Raw genomic sequence first — 17,324 nt, forward strand, 5'->3', positions numbered from 1 at the left:
GTTGGTATGTCTATCCATTGATGAAGCCTTCTCCAGTCTGCCAGGCAGAGCTGGCAGTGTGTGTGGGGTGTGTGTGTGTGTGTGTGTGTGTGTGTGTGTATGTGTGAAACTTGTCACACTCTACTCCAGGTGGTCCATTATGGTGGCGGCTTTTGCAGGATTTTGAGTTCTTTGAGGCCAGGAACCATGTTGTGTTGACTCTTGAATCCCATGGCCCAATGTAGGGCCTGTCCCATGGTAGGCACAGGACAATTATTTGTTGTAGAATTAAGAAACAGATGTTACAACCCGAGTTCTCAAAGAAACAGGCATAGTATGCAGCCAGTATCATTCCTTCCCATTTTTACCAACTTCACCTTCCTCTTTTTCCTTACTACTCCGAGTCCCACCACAAGAGTAAGGTCAGTTTAATGCAAAGGTCAGGATAGCTTTGGTTTCTGGAGCACTGCCCGAGGTTCACATTTCTGAACTTGCAATGACACGCGGAGATCCAGGGGGCAAATTCCAAGCGAGCACACATTCTGTTGAATCAGCTTCTTGGAAGATAGCTTTATTAAGTTCCAAGATTTCGATCAGTCCCCCAGCTGCTTGCTCACACGCCACTGACTCCCACTGGAGTCCGCCATTATAAATGCTGAATGAGCTACCTTGGGCTCAGCTGGACTCTCTAAGCCTACCATACCACTTTGGGTAAGAGGAGTTTTTGGTGCCTCTGGAAAGCAGGTGCCCGAAACTACCCTTCTCCTTACCCCTTAACACACTGAATTTGTGAGTCCTCTTTCCCTGAAAGTATTCTGTGGGCGCTCAAGGGTCATTCCTTGATGTAGGGAGATTCAGACTCTCTGAACGTGCTGCCGGGCTGTTCTTATACTCCGCTGGGAGGTGGCAGCAAGCATTGGGTGTGCTTCAAAACGGTTTGATCCACAAACCGGACTGACTTTCTAGAATCATGGGTTGACTATAATTTTAAAACCTTAAGCTACAATTGGACCCCATTGCCCCAGTCTCTCCACTGTATGATTCTTGGTCACTTCAAGTCTGAGGCAGGAGAAAAGAAATGCAAGAGAAGACAGGACCAAAAATAGACACGGTTCTGGTTTCCCAGTTGTTGAAACCATCTCAGGCTTCACTTTTTAGGTTCTAGTATAATTTACACATAGTAAAACAAACTCATTTTAAATGTACAGTTTGATGAATTTTGACAACACCGGTATAATCACTGACACAATCAAGATGTGGGATATTTCCATCACACAAAATTTCCTGTTTCTTTCCAGTCAGTGCCTTCCTACCCGCAGCAACGAGCACTGCTCTGATTTCTGTCACTGTGGCTAAGTTCTACCTGTTTTAGAATTTCAGTTTATGGGAATCCATTAAGTGATTATTTATGCACGTTTGGCTTCTTTCACTCCACAAAATGCTTTTGAGATTCATTTATGTTGTTGCTTGTATGATGTTTATTTATTTGAGAGGGAGAGGGAGAGAATGAGCAGTGGAGTGGGGCAGAGCTATGGAAGAGAGAAGCAGGCTCCCCACTGAGCAGGAAGCCGGACACGGGGCTCAATCCCAGAGCCCCGAGATCATGACCTGAGCTGAAGGCAGATAGATGCTTAACTGACTGAGCCACCCTGGTACCCCTAGGGTTGTTTATGTTAGCATAACTCAAATTTGTTTATTCATTACTCTATAGATGGGCACTTGGGTTGTTATCAGTTTGGGAATTACTATGAATAGAAGTGCTATGAACTCTCTCCTACACAATTCCTTTTTTTTAAGATTTTATTTTATTTTATTATTTTTTTAAAGATTTTATTTATTTGCTTAACAGACAGAGATCACAAGTAGGCAGAGAGGCAGGCAGAGAGAGAGGAGGAAGCAGGCTCCCTGCTGAGCAGAGAGCCCGATGCGGGGCTCGATCCCAGAGCCCTGGGATCATGACCTGAGCTGAAGGCAGAGGCTTTAACCCACTGAGCCACCCAGGCACCCTAAGATTTTATTTTTGAGTAATATCTACACCTAACATGGGGATTGAACTAGAAACCCAGGATCAAGAGTCACGTGATCTTCCCCCTGAGCCAGCCCGGTGCCCCACTCTGCTATCTCTTTTGTGAACATGTTTGCATTTCTCTTGGATAGATGCCCCAAAGTAAAACTTCCCAGTCACAGAGTGGGTATATTTTTAACTTAGTTAGAAAAACTCCTTCCAATGGTTCATACCATTTCACGTCCCAACCCCAGGGTACAAAATTTTCAGTCCTTTGTCTTCGTGTAGGTTTGTTCTGTTAGCGCATGATCACCACTTAGAACAGTTCAAAGAACCATAACACTGGGTCCCAAGAACAGATTTCTGAGTGTTCTTTCCCTAAGAGATGCTTCATGCTTTAGTGCCCTTGTTAGTAAAAGGGCACAGCATGCAGATTTAGGAAGGATGTCTGAGGAGCAGTAAAGGAGGAAGGCGATATGGCTCAGCCCACCATCCGGGATCAAACCCAACAACCAATCTGATGAGAGATGTTCAAGGCAAATCACCCTCCAGCTGAAGGGTGCCTTTGCAACAAGTCGCTATCCCATTCCTGAGTAATCAAGAGAAATTTATTTGCAGTCCGTTAGCTAATTGTTCCCATACTGAGCACAGACCTTAACTAAATGCCCTGAATGACATTTAAGTCTCTGGTCTGTTGTGAAACAGTTGATGATTTACCATGCTTGTATCCTGCCAGTAGAGTTGACTAATTTGCTTGAGATTTCGGCTGATGTCTGAGATCCCTAAAATAAGATACAAAGTAAAGATCACAGACAAAACATAAATGGTGTGAAAGATACAGACTCTGGCGTCAGGATGGGGACACAGCCAGACAGCTGTGTGGCATTTGGGAAGTCACATCACCTCTCTTGGCGTCAGGTGACGCAAAACCAAAGTGGGAACAGTAGTTCTCATTTCTCCCCACTTTCCTGCTATGGTGGGTGTGAGATTCAAACGAGATAGACCTGCATTCAAATCCTGACTGCCGTATCCTACCAAAAGCTTGACGCTGTTACTTTTTTTTTTTTTTTTAAGATGTTATTTGTTTATTTGAGGGAGAAAGAGAGAGAATGTGTGCACGTGCACAAAGCAGGGGGAGGGAGGGAACAGACTTACCACTGAGCAGAGAGCCCTGACTGGGCAATCCCAGGATACCTGCCAGATGGTGATCTGAGCCCAAGGCAGATACTTTAACCCTTTCACTGACTGAGCCACCCAGGTGCCCCTTGACTGTGCTACTTACTTGACTTTCCAAATTTGGGTTTTCATCCCTGTGAAGTGAAGATAACAAGAAAATACCTTGCAAGGTTGTTAACAAGAATCAGGTAATGTGTGTAAAGCACCTGTCACCATAGGTGCTCAGGAAACGGGAGCCTCACTGTTAAGCAGGCTACTGGTTTGGGACACTCAAGTGTTCCCTTAATCAGATGGCAGTTTTTTCAAATAGCGCAGCTACTCAGTTGACAACCCACCTCTGTTGAACTAGGTACCACGTCCACCGATAAAGCTCACCAGGTGACTGCAACAGTGCCTGGGTTGTGATGTGTAGCCCAGGTCACATGGGTCCACCCTCTTTTGAACACTAAAGAGCAGATAAGCCCGCTCCAGCTCCCATCCCCCATGACTGGGGAATTCTCAGCCCTCCCTCCATGCTTCCGTGGATTCTTAGCACCTGCCTCTCTTTCCCATTCTTCCTCACTTCCAGCTTCTGCTGAATTCTTGATCATGCCTTATGTCTTCCCTCCCGACACTGTTGACTCATTTTCACTCTTCACTGATCCCAATGGGAAACCCATCTCCTTTTCTCTTCCATGAAAGTGACTTCCTTCTATCTTATTACATACAAAGAACCAGGTTGGTCTGTTAGGATTTATCGGAGTACAAGGCTTTATTCTAGCATGCTTGCTCCTGTATTTTCTTTTACTTTCCTGCATTTCTAACAGAGAGTGTCTCCTGATGTTCTTACTTCTCTTAGGTTCACCATCGTTTTATGCAAGTGCAAACATGTGATCCAATTGTATGTTCTAGTTTGTTCATGTGTGAATATATACATATTGAAACACATTTTTGAAAGTCACATGCTACTATCTTTTCACCTTTCTTTCACAGTTAGGACATCATATTGAGTTTTATAACAATGTGCATAGGTAGTATATGACCTATGAAATTAATTATAGGATGGTAAAGGGGGGCAAAAACTAAATATATATTACAAAAAGAGGGTGTTGGGTCTAATAACGTTGAGAACAAATGCTGTGGGTACAACTGGAGTGACATCTTTCCATTCCTGTGGCTTCTCTATTTGCTGGCCAGTGCTCTGGTTAGAGCAGAGGGTGTCCAAGGCAAACCTCACAGTATAGAGTGAGGTCTGGATGGGACCCTCCCAGTGTGAGTGCCAAGTACTTTTATGTGCCAGTGGCTTCTCTTTCTTTCCACTAGATGCCAGCAGCATCCCAGGAGACTGGGTGGCCGTGCAGCTCTGGGAGTTTCCAGGAGCAGCACAAAGTGTGTTTTTCCAGGTCCAAGTACACTGCTGTCCTCTGGCTGCTTACAGCATCTTGATTGCTTTGTTCCCTACCTGGTGTGATCTCAGAGCAACAGGGTCAAGTTTAGGCACACAGCAGCATATCAAGTGAGACACAAAGTAACCACGATGGGATCCCAGCCTCTATGCTGATGGCCTTGCTGACCCAACCACCCCCACACCCACCCACAGAGTACATCTGCTGGAGACTGACCATAAATATTTACCTTTCATTAAACATGTCATCACTGCCACTCACTCAGAGTTCCCAGCGCCCACGCAGAAGCCAGGGGCTGAATCTTGGCGAGGGGAAGCAGCGAACCCGTGCTTCCTTCTAACTGCTGGCAGTCTTCTCCATTCTGTCCCCATCCAGAAACTGGGGTAAGGTCCCGTCTGTGCTGAGATGCATCTTAGTCTTGGGTTTTGCTGAATGGAATCGAACAAGAATGAATACTTCCTAGAAGTGAAAATAGATCCCTCTGGGTTCCTAAATGTGATAACAATATGGACAGACACAGAAAGATATGGAGAAATGATGCGGAGGAATGCTGCCCAACAGATGTGGCTTCCTATAGGAGCCACCAGCCACATGGGGCTACTGAGCACTTGAAATGAGGCTCATGTGACTGAAGACCTGAATTTTAAATTTTATTCAAAATTAATTACTTAAACTTTACATAGCCATATGTGACTGATGGCTACTGTATTGAACAGGTAGATAGAGAATATGACACAAAGGCAAAAATCAAAGAACTTCAAAGTGTCAAGCGCTATATTGGATGTATATATGCTCGTGTGTATGTATCACATATAATACATATGTAACTCACACACATGCAATTTACATGAATTTAAATATATGTAAATGAGAACCCAACCCTCAGAGAGGTAGTTGAAGATGGACCTGGAACTAGAAGCCACAATAACACTGGGAATGGGTGGATGGACAATGTGGGGAAGAGAATTTGCTATTAGAGAATAAGATGAGCTAACTGATTGTGGCCAGGGTGGTCCTAAGACCCAGAGACTGAAAACAGCCGAAAGGAGTCCCTTTCCACCAGAGGAGGGACAAAAGGAGCAGAAAGACAGCTGAGGTTAGCAAGGCCCCTTCTCTCCATAAGGTCTGTGGATTTCAGGATAAAGGGGAGGGGCAAGCATACAGCAAAAAGAGCTGGGGGCAGACAGTCCCGGGAAGGAGGAGAAAGGAGACCCTCTGTCTGGTGGGAAGGTGGCATGGTGGGGACATCTGGGACAGTGGGAGCCGCAGCGTGATGGTGCTCGCTCTGTTAGCCCACGAGTCAGGTGGAAGACATGCAGAACTGGGCAGCAAGAGGAATTTTCAAAGACCATGGATATCTACTGGTTTGATACATCTCCCATGTAATTTCCTTTTAATTATAGTGATCTTAATAATTTGTATTAGCAGAGGAAGCAAGAGTGTCGGGCCCTACCAATTCCAAATAATAGACAAGGTACTCTCTGGGAAAGAATCCATGAGTGCTGTGAGAGAAGGAGCACCTCATTTAAATGTCACAGGGATTGTGCCTTTTGAGCTCCAGAACAACATTTTGTGGTAAGTGTTATGGGTTTTACAGCTGAGGAAACTGAGGCTCAGAAAGGATAAGAAACTTATTCAAGGGTGTACCGCTAGGAAGAGGCAGACCTCAGTTTTATATCAAGATCTTAGTACTTTGTGTTTAGTGTTCAAATTCAGTGGAATTGAACACATTCAAAACATTCTCATCTTCTTGCTTATAATCACCCAATAGACAAATGATTGGGAAACAAGAAAATGAAATTAATATTTTATAGACACTGGGGTTTTTTCTTTTGTTTTTTGTTTGTTTGTTTATTGAGGTATAATTGACATAAAATTTTATACACATTTTTATAACTCCTTGAATAGTTTAACTTTTAGATACCAAATAGTTTTTCCCCCTAAGTTTTGTTTAATATTTAAATTATTTTTATTGAAATAAAATTGGTATAAAACATTATATAAGTTCAGGAGTACAACACTGTAATTTGATATACGTGTATGCTACAAAGTGATCACCATAAGTATAGTTCCCATCCGTCACCATATAATTGAGCCCCTTCATCCAGTTCACTCCTGCTCAGTCTCCTTCCCCCTTGATAACCACCAATTTTGTTCTATGCATCTATGAGTTTTTGCTTTGTTTGTTTATATGTTTTGGTTTTTTTTTTTTTTAGATTCCACATGTAAGTAAAATCATATGGTATTTGGACTGGTTCGTTTTGCTTAGCATAATACTCACAATGTTGTTACAAATGGAAAGATTTCCTTCTTTTTAATGGCTGAGTAATATGCCATCATGTACATACACCCCAATTTCTTTATCCAGTTTCTTTACCCATTACCCGTTAATGGACAACATAGGTTGTTTCTATATCTTGGCTATTGTAAATAATGCTGATGAACATGGGGGTGCATGTATCTTTTTGAATTAATGTTCCCATATTCATCAGATAAATACCCAGAAGTAGGATAGCTGGATCATATGGTATTTCTCATCTTAATTTTTTGAGAAATTTCCATACTGTTTTACATAGTGGCTACACCAGTTTACATTCCCACCAATGGTATATAAGGATTCCCTTTTCTCCATATCCTCTCCAACACTTATCTTTTTGATAATAGTCCCGAGTGATGTTGGACATCTTTTCATGTGCCTGTTGGCCATCTACATGTCTTGTTTGGAAAAATGTCTATCTGGATTCTCTGCCCATTTTTAAATTGGGTTTGTTTGTTTTTGTTATTGACTTGTATGAGTTCTTTATATATTTTGGATGTTAACCCCTGATTGGATAGATGACTTGCAAATGTCTTCCCTCATTCAGTAGGTTTTCTTTTTTTGCAATTGACTTCTCTTATTCAGTAGGTTGACTTTTTGCTTTGTTGATACTTTCCTTCCCTGAGCAGGAGCTGTTAAGTTTCATATAGTCTCATTTTTAAATTCTTTCTTTTGATTTCCTTTGCTTTTGGAGTCAGATCCAAAAAACAATGTTTAGACCAATGTCAAAGAGCTTACCACCTATGTTTCCTTCTACAAATTTTATGGCTTGAGGTTTTAACTTCGGGTCTTTAATCCATTTTGAATTAATTTTTGTGTATGGTGTATGGATAGTGGCCTAGTTTCATTCTTCTGCATGTAGCTGTCCAGTTTCCTCAACATCGTTTACTGAAGAAATTGTCCTTCCCCCAATGTATATTCTTGACTCCTTTGTCATAAATTAATTTACCATGTTTGTGTGGGTTTGTTTCTGGGCTCTCTATACTATTCCAATGATCTCTTTATTATTATGTCAATGCCAATGTTTTGATTACTATAGTTTCATAGTATAGTTTAAAATCAGGAAGAATGATACTTCCAGATTTGTTGTTCTTTCTCAAGTTTGGCTATTTGGGGTCTTTTGTAGTTCCATAGAAATTTTAGAATTATTTGTTCTAATTCTGTGAAAAATGCCTGATTATTGATAGAGTTACATTGAATCTGTAGATTGCTTTGAGTAGTACAGACATTTTTAACAATGTCTTCTAATCCATGAACAAATGAAGATCTGTCCATTTATTTTTGTCTTCTTAATTTCTTTCATCAGTGTTTATAATTTTCAATGTACAGGTCTTTTACCTTTTTGGTTAAATTTGTTTCTAGGTATTTTATTCCTTTTGATGCAATTGTAAATGAGATTGTTTTCTCTTTTTTTTAAGATTTTATTTATTCATTTGACAGACGGAGCTCACAAGTAGGCAGAGAGGCAGGCAGAGAGAGGGAGAGGAGGAAGCAGGCTCCCTGCTGAGCAGAGAGCCCAATGTGGGGCTTGATCCCAGGACCCTGGGATCATGACCTGAGCTGAAGGCAGAGGTTTTAACCCACTGAGCCACCCAGGCACCCAAGGTTGTTTTCTTAATTTCTTTTTCAGATAGTTCATTACTAGTGTATAGAAACACAACGAATTTTTGTATATTGATTTTGTATCCTACAACTTCACTGAATTCATTTATTAGTTCTAATCATTTTTGGGGGGTAGAGTCTCTAAGATTTCTATGTATAGTATCATGTAATCTATAGTGACATTTTATTTCTTCCTTTGGGACTTAGATGACTTTTATTATTTTTCTTGCCTAATTGCTATGGCTAGGACTTCCAATACATGTTAAATAAAAGTGGTGAGAGTGGGCTTTCTTGTCTTGTTCCTGGCCTTAAAGGCATTGAGTATGATGTTAGCTGTGGGTTAGTTATATATGACCTTTATTATATTAAGGAAACATTCCCCTCTATACCCACTTTGTTGAGAGTTTTTTTTTTTTTTTAATCATAAACGATGTTGAGTTTTGCCAAATACATTTTCTACATGCTTTGAGATGATCATATGGTTTTTTATCTTTCATTGTGTTAATGTGGTATATCATGTTGATTAATTTGTGGGTGTTCAACCATCCATGAATCTCTGGAATAAATGCCACTTGTTCATGGCATATTATCCTTTTAATGTATTGTGGATTTTGGTTTGCTAATATTTTTTGAGGATTTTTTCCCATCTATATTCATCAGTGATATTGGCCTGTAATTTTCTTTCTTTGTGCTCTCTTTATCTGGTTTTGATATCAGAGTAATGCTGGCCTTGTAAACTGAGTTTTGGAAACATTCCCTCTTCTTTAATTTTTTGGAAGAGTTTGAGAAGCGTAGGTATTAAATCTTCTTTGAATGTTTGTTAGAATTCACCAGTGAAGCCATCTGGTCCTGGACTTTGGTTTTTTGGGATTTTTTGATTACTGATTGAATCTCTTTACTAGTAATCAGTCTATTCAGATTTTCTATTTTTTCCTGTATCAGTCTTGGAAGACTGTATGTTTCTAGGCATGTGTCCATTTCTCTTTCTAGGTTGTCCAATTTGTTTGGCTTATAATTATAGTAGTCTCTTATGATCCTTTGTATTTCTGTGATATCAATTATAATTTTTACTTTCTCATTTTTTATTTTATTTACTTGTGCCCTCTCTCTTTTTTCCATGGTGAGTCTAGTTAGAAGTTTGTCAGTTTTCCTTTTAAGAGCTCAGAGAATGAGCTCTTAGTTTCATTGACTTTTCTAATGGCCTTTTAGTCTCTATTTCATTTATGTCACTCTGATCTTTATTATTTCCTCTCTTCTGTTAAAGTTAAACTTTGTTTCTTCTCTTTTTGGTTCCCTTAGGTGTATAGTTAGATTGTTTATTTGAGATTTTTCTTGTTTCTTGAGGTAGGCCTGTATTATTTTAAACTTCCCTTAAAACTGCTTTTGCAGGGTAGCTGGGTAGCTCAGTACTTAAGTGTCTGCCTTCAGCTTGGGTCATGATCCCAGGGTCCTGGGATCAAGTCACACATCTGGCTCCTTGCTTGGCAGGAGGCCTGCTTCTTCCTCTCCCACTGTTTCTCCCCTACTTGTGTTCCCTCTCTTGCTATCTCTCTCTGTCAAATAATTAAATAAAATCTTAAAAAAAAAATAAAAACTGCTTTTGTTGTATGCCATATATTTGGTACTGTTTTGTACTGTTGAATTTATTTTTGTACTGTTGAATTTATTTTGTACTGTTTTGTACTGTTGAATTTATTTCCATTTTCATTTTGTCTCTGGGTATTAAAAAAATTTCTCCATTGGTTTTTTTGTTGATCTAATGATTCTTTAGTAGCGTGTTGTTTAATCTTCACATAATTGCCATTTTGTCCAGTTTACTTTCTATAATTGATTTCTGGTTTTACACCATTGTGGTCAGAAATGATGCTTGATATGATTTCAATCTTCTTGAATTTGTTGAGTTGTGTTTTATGGCCTAACGTGGAATCTATCCTGGAGAATGTTCTATGCGCATTTGAGAAAAATGTGTGTTCTGCTGATTTGGGATGAAATTTTCTGCATATATCTGTATATATCTATTAAGTCCATTTGGTCTAATGTGTCAGATGGCTGATGCTTCAGTTTTGATTTTCAGTCTGGATGATCCATCTATTGATGAAAGTAGGGTATTAAGATTCCCTATTGTTTTTGTATTGCTATCAATTTTTCATTTTAGGTCTGTTAATATTTATTCTATATATTTAGGTGCTTCTATGTTGAGTGCATATATATTTACAAATGTTATATATACTTTTTGGATTGACTTTTTTTAATCATATAATTCTCTTCTTTGTTTATTCTTACAGCCTTTGTTTTAAAGTTCATTTTGGTTGATATAATTATTTCTACACCAGCTTTCTTTTCACTTCCATTTGCATGGAACATCTTTTTCTATCCCTTTACTTCCAGTCTGTGTGTGTCCTTAGATCTGAAGCAAGTCTCTTGTAGGCAACGTATGGGTTGGTCTTTTTTTTTTTTTAATCCATTTATCCATTCTATATTCTTTGTCTAGAGAATTTAGTGCATTTACATTTAAAGTTATTTTTGATAGATATGTACTTATTGCCATTTTGTTTTTTTTCCTGGTCGTTATTGTAGTTCCTCTTTGTTCCTTTCTTCTTCTCTTGCTCTCTTCCCTTGTGGTTTGGCGATTTTCTTTAGTGTTATCTTTAGATTTCTTTCTCACCATCTTTTGTATATCTACTATGGATTTTTGCTTTGTGGTTACCATAAGGTTCATATATAACTATATGTGTGTGTGTGTGTGTGTGTGTGTTTATATATATATATATATATATATATATATATATATATATATATTCCTTAAGCTATCTTTACTTTTTAACATTCTTTTTTCTTTTTGCTGCCCTGTTTAGGTGATGTCCACTGCCCTGCTTTCCAGGTTACTAATCCATTCTTCTGCTTCTTCCAACAACAATCTGCTGTTGAACTGTAGTTTTCAGTTCAGAAATTATATTTCAGTTCAGAAATTATATTCTTCAGCTCTGTAATCTGTTTATTTCAGTTCAGAAATTTATCCTTCAGCTCTGTAATTTTTGTTTGGTGTACTCTCTGATCTTTTCTTTCTCTGTGTTGAAGTTCTGACTGTGTTTATTCTTTCTTCTCCCGAGTTCAGTGAGCATTACTATGACCACTTCATTGACCTCTATCAGGTAGATTTCTTATTTCTGTTTCTTTAAGGTCTTTTTTCTGAAGTTTTGTTTTCATTTGGGGCATTTTTTAATTTTTTTTTTTTTTTGTCTACTCATTTTGCTTGACTCTCCATATCTCTGTATTAGGCAACATAACTATCTCTCCTAGTCTTGAAGGAGTGAACTTAAGTAGGAGATGAAACTCATCATTCAAACTTTTCCTACTTTTGTTTGTTTCTTGGACCTTTGTGATTGTTTCACTAGCCTTATTTGATCTTGATAGTTCCCAGTTGTTGAGGATGTGTCAAGGCCCGTCAGTGTTCCAGAGGAAGGGATCACAGGCAGTGCCCAGTTTCAGGCTCATTGTAACCTAGAACCTCAGGCAGCAGCTTTTTAAGTATGCAAATATGTACTGGCCTGTGGGTTGGTAATTATAAACCAGGCTTACCTTCAGACTAGGAGATATGGAAGGTGTCCCCTAGGTGACAGTTTCGAAACTTACAGCTTCAGATATGTATAAACTCCTTCTGGGAGCTATCAGTGAGCTGTGATGAGACCATGGGAGGACGCTAGTGTGGTGTATTCCCACCTACATTCCCTGGGAGCAGCTTTGTAGTTTCTGGATGTATTGCAAACATGAAACTGCTCCTCAGGCTGATCTCTAGGACAAGCGATAGGCCTTTTCCACATGAAGAATGGGGGTGTGTTTCAGTCTGCTCTTTGTGCAGTGCTCAAGGGGTGGTAGCTTGCCAAAAATTGTTTCTCTGATTGTTTCAGACACTTGGGGCCCAAAAATACAATCCTCCTGGCCACTAGGCCACGTGCTCAGTGGGCATCTGTGTGGGCTGCATGTGCCTACTGGCTTTGGCTTGCTCTGCCACAGCCATGATGTATGGGGAACAGGAGCTCAACTGGTCCCTGTGGCAAAGCGAGCCTGTACCCCTGGGGATAAAAATATATGTTTATAAAAAATAAAAAGTTAGAAAAAAAAAAAAAAAAAAAAAAAGAACAGATTTTCTGTTTCCTATAGCCCTGTGGTACTCTGGAAGTAAGCCCCACTGTTTTTCAAGGCCAGACACTTGGGTGCTTATCTTTCTGGCCTGGATCCCAAGGCTTGGGGTGCCTCATGTGGGACTGAAATCACCCATCCTCAGAGATGAGCTCTGTATTATGAGATCTCTCCCAGCTGTGGGGGGCTATGCCTGGGGTGGGGTTTCTTGCAAGACCATGCCTCTATCTCCTCTACATGTCTCATTGTGGCCCTTTATCCATTGCTGTGGAGGCACTGGTTAGCTACATTTCTTGTCCTTTTTTTTTTTTTTTTAATGGTTATTTTATTTTATTTTACTTTATTTGAAACTTTTTTGAGGGAAGTGTTGCATCGATACCTGTAGATTTGTTGTGTTATTGGGATGAAGTGAGTTCAGGATCCTTCTACACTGCTAACCCTCCCCTCCCCCCTAGGTTTTAAATGTTAGTAGTAGAGGATAGTTTTGAATTATCAGCCTCTGAGTCATGGGCCCAGCACTTTCCATGCTCCATTCTACAGCATGGCTCATTGTCAAATGATAATGATGGTGTTAATTAAATAATAATATCACAACCATTAACAGTCCCATACTCCAGTTAGAGAGATGCAGCTATGGCCCCTATCTAACCAAAGCAGAACTATTATCAGTGCAATTGGCTTTTGCTTTAAGGAAGAGCTTGGTTACTTGTTACTCAAGTTGAAGCAAAAAAACATGGAGTATCTTAAGGTGGACTATTCACTCATTCAACAGGTATGTCTTGGGTATGTCTTTGTGTGGCATGCACTGTTGCAGGTGTCATCATACTCTTGCCATTCTAGTGCTCAGAGCCTAGAATTCTAGTGTACTCAGAGCCTCCTGGGAATTTCAAACCTACTCACTTGACATTTAGAATTCTTCTATGTCTAGCCCCCCACTTGCCTATGAGGACTACCCCATCTGTCCCTTCATGCATGATCCTGGCTGATTTGGCATTGCTACCTGGCCACATAGCCACCCCACATTTCTTCCTAGGCATCCTTTTCAAAACTATGCATTGCAACACCCCAGAAAGTGGGGGACCACTCTTTAATCAAGGGTATACATATATAAAGCTCTCTTATATGTAGAATTCTTCTGTGATATCTAGTGGCTCTGGATGTGGCAAGGCCTCTAAGAAACCAAGTTTAGGAAAATTTTACAAGTCTGTTGAAACAATTCAAGCAACATGAATTGCTATAAATTCTAGAAGTAGGTAATAGGAAAAAAAAATTGGTAATTACTAGTTTGGTAAATTGATCATTTAACAAATTAATGATTTTACAAAACTGAATTTTTGGTTCATTTGCTTTCAGCCAATTGATTTTTGTGAATTTCTTTTTGCTTGCTGATTTTGCTTCCCTATTCCTAGGAAGCAATGAGACCGTATAGAAGAATCCTGAACTAGAGGAGAAGCAGTTTAGAATTATGATGATATGTGAAGAGTCAACTAAACCAAAGACAGTGAGATACACCTTCACAAAGGAGTGTGTTTTGCCTGCCCTCTCTCTCATCCTTTCTACTTCTCCTTTTTCTGTTCCATATTTGTCCTGTTTATGGACCCCTTAGTATGCACAATGAGTTCATCTCTGAATCCCTACAATACCCACACCAATGCCTTGAGCAGAATAGTGTCTATTGACAATATTTATGATGGAGAACTTTCTTTTAGGATCCATTCTTACCTAAGGAATCCAGCCTGAAAGTTTTATTTCGGTGTAAATGACAAAAGGGGCTTGGGTAAAATGAACCCTATGACAAAAGGGGCTTGGGTAAATGCCTTTCCAGAAGGCATTAATGTGACAAGGAAAAGAGATTTGAGAAGGCAAATTTGAGAGACTCCGTCTGTTTCCACATTCTGGAAGATAACCCCAAAGTTTCCTTCTTTGTTTGTTTGTTTATCATGAAAGATGAGACTGAGCTTAAGATGGGTCAGGACCTCACATAACAATTAAATGGGGAATCAGAACTAGAATGCTTGCTATTTGGATCAGTTGGGGGAAAGGGGTGAGAGAACTAATGCTTACCTTTTTCCTTTTCTTTATTATGGAAATCACAAAGTGAGATAAAATCCCTGCTTCTGCTTCTTCCAAGTGAAGATTTATAAGATTATCCTAGTGGTTGCTTGCTGGAATGCTGCAGGAAGAAATATTAGTTTTATACACTGATACAATGTCCATAATTCCACATGAAAATGAATTTAGTAGCCACCAAGCCCAGACATGCCACAAGGCTGTATAGAGCCCTGATGAATGAATAGAACCACATTATAAGGTTCTCCAGAGAGTGGAGAAAAAAGAACCAATGGTCTTTCTGAAATATACCAGCAAGAATGCAAACCTTAATTAATGAAGCCCAAGGTTGATTTTTCTTGCTGCCTTTTTCTCTAAAAGACAAATAATAAGAAATGAATGAGGTTGAAAGCAAATGAGAACCATATTTGGAAAGAAAAGCATACTCAAACTTTAGGCTGAGCTAGTTGCAAAGAGCTAAAGTTCTTTAATCATCTTATGGGAGATGTAGCCAAAAAATGCAATTTGAATCTCTCTCTCTCTCTCACACACACACATACACACACACACACACACACACACACACACACACACACACACACACACAAACACATTTCCACACCATACCCTCCTACTTTTTCACTGTAGATGAATCAAGATGGTGGAGACAGGATCTGATGAGAACCATTCCTGCCCTCCATCTACTTTATCAAAAGCCTTTGGCAATTGGTAATCTTTGCTGCCTTGGTTTGGGGAATCCATCTATCAATTCTTATTCTCTAAACATTCATTTGTGCATTTATGAATTGGCTGCAAGGAGCTAAGAAATAGCTTAAATAGGTAATGTACTGTGAATATGCAGGGAATGGCAAGCTATTTATTATCCAGATTCTTCTCACAGATTTTTCTAGAAGAAGATGAGCCAGTTTGGGCCTAAAAGAACATTGCTCATTTGAAGGTGGGTATGAGATGGGAAACGACAAGTTTTCTAGAATTAAAATAGTGTCTAACAAATTGATGAAACAGAGGATTTTCCTTGTGTCAGGCAGAGTTAGCCTGGTCCACTTTACAAAGAAGCAGAATGGAAGGTTGAATATGGTGGTGTGATTTCAGGATCGTCCAGTAGACACCCCATGCTTCACAGCACCTCAGGGTTTGTTCAAGGTTTGAAACATTACTACTGTCTTTGTTAACATAGAGACAGAAGACCTACCAATCTCGCTTTATGGATGTGGGGGAAATATGGGCTTTGATTAATGAAGCCTAACTTAGATTGATATTAGAGAAATCTGAGGTACTGTAGGAACATTTTTACTCAACTCATGATGTTTCTGTTTGTTAAAGGGAGCTCATTTAGTGTAACTCCTGGCCTTTTTCAGTCCATTACTCATAATTCCCCAAGGGGGAATGGAGTACCTTAACCAACTGGTATATCTGGGCATGCTCGGCTCAGTTGCACCTATGTTCCTCTTGTAGGTGAGTTGCTCACAAAGAAGCAGCATTTTATTCTGCTCTTCTAGCAGAGAGATCGTTTTCCTTATTGGGGTCCAGCATTGGCAGATCTACTCAGCTAACAGACAGCCATATGCTCCCAACCTGGCCCCTATTAGAAACAAAGGGTATTTTTTTTATCGCCATTTGCCAGTTAATTTGTACAGAACAAGGTCAGAAAAGAGTGTGGTGTAAATTGGGCTCCCTCAGACACCACAGCATGTTTTTTAAGAAAATTAATTTATTTATTTGAGCGGGGAGGGGCTGAGGGAGAGAATCCTAAGCAGACTCTCCACTGAGCATGGAGTGCAGCGTGGGGCTCATTGCCACCACCCTGAGGATCAGGACCTGAGCCGAAACCAAGAGTTGGATGCTCAACCAGCTGAGCCGCCCAGGTGCTCAACCCCAGCATGGTTTTAAATGTCCAGAAACATGAATGGAAAACTTGAAACTTGAAGATTTTCAATCTGATCTTGGCTCTGTCTTTCCTTAGGTGTTTGAAATTGGCCAGATAGAGAGGCTTTCAATGCTTCAGTTTTCTTGAATGTGAAAGTACTTCATAAAATCATTACCTTATAATTATATGCACAATTGGATGCCATTCCAAGACTTAAGTTTATATAATACAGTGTACTGTCAGAGACTTTTTTCCAGCCAGAGGAGCTTCCAGATCTCTGTATAGGCAGATTCTGAGGAATCTGTTAGTTATATAACAGAGGGCTGATCAGGTTATAATTTTTTGAGAGAGGATATAATTGAATTTTTCTGGATTTTGAGCCTTCATAAAACTCCCTATCTCCTTGGAAAGAGCAGCTCTGGCAAGAGTCTATAATTATTTGCAAAAGGGTCTCCGGGACCTTCTGAGATCTCAACCTTGTGTCCCAAGAATCAAAGTAATAGTGATCTACCAGAGGTGGGCCAGATTAGTCCTAACCAAGGCCAGGGATAGGGAAGATCTGTGAAGTCCCTAAAAATGAAATTATATTGAGGAAAGGAGGAATGAGATTGATGGCTTGAGCTCAACACAAAGCCAGTGATCCATGGATCAGTTAATTCTATACAACCACAAAATACTGGTGGAAAAACCAGTAAGCACCATTTAGGCCAGGAGTCTGCAGGTTGACTAGGGTATAATGATCTGTGCTGGGTTCAGCTTCATGGTTCCACCAATCTCCAATAG

General features: G+C 39.8%; 1 protein-coding gene and 2 long non-coding RNA genes across 3 annotated transcripts in view; 2 read left to right on the top strand and 1 right to left on the bottom strand.

The window, feature by feature from the left end:
* The window catches only part of LOC309841768 (3 beta-hydroxysteroid dehydrogenase/Delta 5-->4-isomerase), a 394,070-nt gene that overhangs the window by 62,473 nt on the left and 314,273 nt on the right, over nt 1-17,324 (bottom strand). The window lies entirely within an intron of this gene.
* Nucleotides 1-17,324, top strand: part of LOC309841770 — a 100,190-nt gene that overhangs the window by 58,633 nt on the left and 24,233 nt on the right. The window lies entirely within an intron of this gene.
* On the top strand, nt 4,809-14,267 carry LOC309841771. Its single transcript, XR_014299303.1, has 3 exons — nt 4,809-4,928; nt 5,974-6,120; nt 14,014-14,267. It is a non-coding gene; the product is annotated as an uncharacterized lncRNA (long non-coding RNA).

The sequence above is a fragment of the Mustela nivalis genome, assembly GCF_964662115.1.
Source record: "Mustela nivalis genome assembly, chromosome: 10".
In the NCBI taxonomy this organism is placed as follows: domain Eukaryota; kingdom Metazoa; phylum Chordata; class Mammalia; order Carnivora; family Mustelidae; genus Mustela; species Mustela nivalis.